The following is a 3,571-nucleotide window of genomic DNA, read 5'->3' as shown; positions in this document are numbered from 1 at the left end:
TATGTAATAATAATAATTAACACACATTTATGTTTTCCAACATTCATATATTCTTCATGGCAAAGGTTTTCTGTGAATTATAATTTGGCAATCTACCCACATGAGTCGGGGTGGGTTTGCTTTGTGGGTTGGAACCCATGAAGCTTACCCTTACATGTGTCATTTCCCCTCTTATAAGTATGTGAATGCTTAAGGCTTTTGAAATATGAATTTATAATACTTTTGCTTTGCAACGAAGAAAGTAGAGAGATAAGGATGGATGGCCACGTTCACATAAAATTTTAGATCAATGTTGACTTCACTAACAAGCCTATCTTCACTTAACTTATTTTATTACTAAAATTAAATTACAATCTTATCTATTCTGTATATTCCATATTTTCTTTTACTACTTAAATTAACTCTCTTTATATGACATATAATTTTACATACTTAGAAGTTTTCTGCTATTATTTTTATTATTATTTCAATAATATTATTATTGAACTTCAATTATGTAATCTTTTAAATACATTAAGCTGGATATTAAAATATTGATTATTATACAATAATCAGAAGAAAATATAATGTTGCCGGAAATACATATATCAACAATCGAAAGTTTATTATAAAATATAAACTTACAGGAAAACGATTAATACAAATCTAAATCTAGATTAACCGGAATATATGAGAGGAAAGAAAAATATAAAACTTCAAATAAATATAAAACAACCATTGTTATAGGTATAACACATAACCGGAAAAAACTTAACGGAAAAACTAACCGGAAAAACGTAAACACGTTCACATATAAGCTTCATCGCCGTTTTTGATTTACAACCTAAACTGATTTTAATAAATCAGTTAACAAAGAAAATAAAGATATAAAGGTTAGAGGGAACAATAACCAGAAGAAAATATAATGTTGTCGGAAATACATATATCAACAATCAGAAGTTTATTATAAAATATAAACTTACCAGAAAACGATTAATACAAATATAGATCTAGAGTAGCCGGAATATATGAGATGGTGAAAGAAGATCCAGTTAATAGAGAAAGAGAAAAAAATATATTTAAGATAAAAAATTATGAATTGTTAATGTTTAAATATAGGGTGATTGTATCAAGAGGGCACGTGACGACATAATAGAGAATCAGAGAATGGAAAGTTGCTGACTGGATTGCATATGTGGACAGCTTAGAGGAAAGTCATGTGAAAAAATTGTTTTGTTTTAATAGTATTTAAAGATTATTATTATTATTATTATTTCTGATGGTTAAATATCCAACTATCACAATGAACAACATCCACACGTTTATAACCTGAAGCAACCTACCTCCGCCACAATGACAACATCCCACCGGAAAGACAATATCCTAATCGTGGCTTACCCAACCCAAGGCCACATTAACCCATCCCTCCGTCTAGCCAACCGTCTCCTTGACTTAGGCCTCCACGTCACCTTCTCCACCACTCTCTCAGTCATCCAACGCATTACCACCCACCACCACCACCACCACCTGACCTTGGCGCCATTTCCAGACTGCCAACAACCAACACCCACCTTGCAACAGTTCTTCTCAGATGTTGCCACTCACGGCGTTCCCGCCGTCACGGAGATCATTACTTCAGCAGCTGCTGCTGGTCATACGTTGTATCACCTGATCTACACTAGTGTCGTACCATGGGCTGCAAAGGTGGCCAATGCCCATGGTCTGGCATCCACTCTCCTCTGGTGCCAACCGGCTACTGTTTTCGATATATATTATTATTATTTCAGCGGCTATCAAGACTTGATATCGTCTTGTAGCAACAACGACCCAGCGTTTGTTATTAATTTACCCAGGCTTCCGCCGTTAAATGCAGTGGATTTGCCCTCCTTTTTGTCGCCAGATTGCCCCGAGGAGTATAAGTTTATATTACAGATAATGAAAGACCATATTGATGTGGTTAAAGTATCGGTATCTCCGAGAGTACTTGTGAATACTTTTGATGAACTTGAAATTGAATCCCTTAGAGCGATTGAAACGGTTGTGATGCTTCCTGTTGGACCGCTTGTTCCATCGAGCACTATTAGTTGTTATTTTTTTTGAAAAGACGGCGGGAGATTATGTGGAATGGTTGAACATGCATGCGAAAGCGTCGGTGGTGTATGTTTCATTTGGAAGCATGGTGACTTTGTTGATGGATCTGGTTGAGGAGATTGCTTTGGGGTTGGTTGAAAGCGGTAGGCCGTTTCTATGGGTGGTTAGAGATGGTGATCAAGTGGTGGAATTGAGTAAGATGGAGGTGGTTAAAAAGAATGGGATGGTAGTGAGTTGGTGTGATCAGGTGGAGGTATTGAGCGGTTGGGTGTTTCGTGACTCATTGTGGGTGGAATTCGACTATGGAAGCGTTGGTGGCTGGTGTGCCAAGTGTTGGGTTTCCGCAGTGGGCGGATCAGGCGACCAATGGGAAGATGGTTGAGGATGTTCGGAAAGTAGGGGTTATGGTGAAAAGGAGGGAGGGTGATGGAGTGGTGGAGGGGAAGGAGGTTAAGAGGTGTGTGGAAATGGTGATGGAAGATGGAGAGATGAGGAGGAATGCGAAGAAATGGAGGGAGTTGGCAAGACAAGCTCTCGGTGATGGTGGATCGTCCGCGATTAATCTTCGAGCTTTCGTGGATGATGCTTGAAATAAGATATCAATGTATGGCTAGATGGAATGGTAGATTCAGTCTTGGTGCGGCATATCCATTCTCCCGTGCTAGATGAAAATCTGTCGCACCAAGTCAAAATTTGTGTCGTTGGCGCAGTAAAATGCGTCATATGGAAGCTTTTGAATGGTTGAACAATGTCTAAACTAAATAAAAAATGGCAAATGATCTTTTTTAAAACAAAAACCCCACGGCTATTTTGTTAAACTTATTGGTCAATTATTTTATTTTTGTATTTTTCACTTATAAATGTGGTTATAATATGAATAAGGCCTTAACTTTTGAATTTACGATATGGTTGTTAAATATAGATTATTACTAGTCACTATTATTTATTAGGGTTTAGTTGTCTTTAGCGTATAGACGCGTTATATATTTTGTTTCACTTATGTATTGAGGCTCCACCTCTATTATAAACACAGATTTTGGATATATTGTTGTTTGTTATTTACAGTCTCTTATATAGGGATTACAAAATGTTACTTCTTTCTAACCGAATTTTCTTATATTGACATAAAATCTTTGAATCATAAGTGCAAAGAATAAGTAAAAATGACCACTAAAATGTGCACTATTCATTAAAACTTTTACACTCTAGAAGTTATATTTCATTAATGATGGTATCAAGATGATTGAACTACCAGCCTTTGTAGATGTTCAAAGGTGCCTGAAGATTTACATCATCTATAAATATAACAACCATTCCGGAACCAACTTCACTATTGTAAGATGATGAAGGGTTCAACTTCACCAGTAAGAATCGTAACTGATTAATTAAATGGCCACATGTAGAATACAAACACATTGAAATAAAATGAATATATATGGTAATTTTGGCTCATTTACTTTGAAAAGTGGATAGTTATGATTTATGTCAAGCAGGAAACGAG

General features: G+C 36.1%; 1 pseudogene; it reads left to right on the top strand.

Annotated features, from left to right (window-relative positions):
* Positions 1-1,332: 1,332 nt before the first annotated feature.
* LOC143532189 (UDP-glycosyltransferase 75C1 pseudogene) lies at positions 1,333-2,660 on the top strand (annotated as a pseudogene).
* The last annotated feature ends 911 nt before the right edge of the window (positions 2,661-3,571 follow it).

The sequence above is a fragment of the Bidens hawaiensis genome, unplaced genomic scaffold (assembly GCF_021521415.1).
Source record: "Bidens hawaiensis isolate Kalapana, Puna unplaced genomic scaffold, B.hawaiensis_p1.1 tig00000702_1, whole genome shotgun sequence".
NCBI lineage: Eukaryota > Viridiplantae > Streptophyta > Magnoliopsida > Asterales > Asteraceae > Bidens > Bidens hawaiensis.
This window is presented reverse-complemented; position numbering and strand designations above follow the sequence as displayed.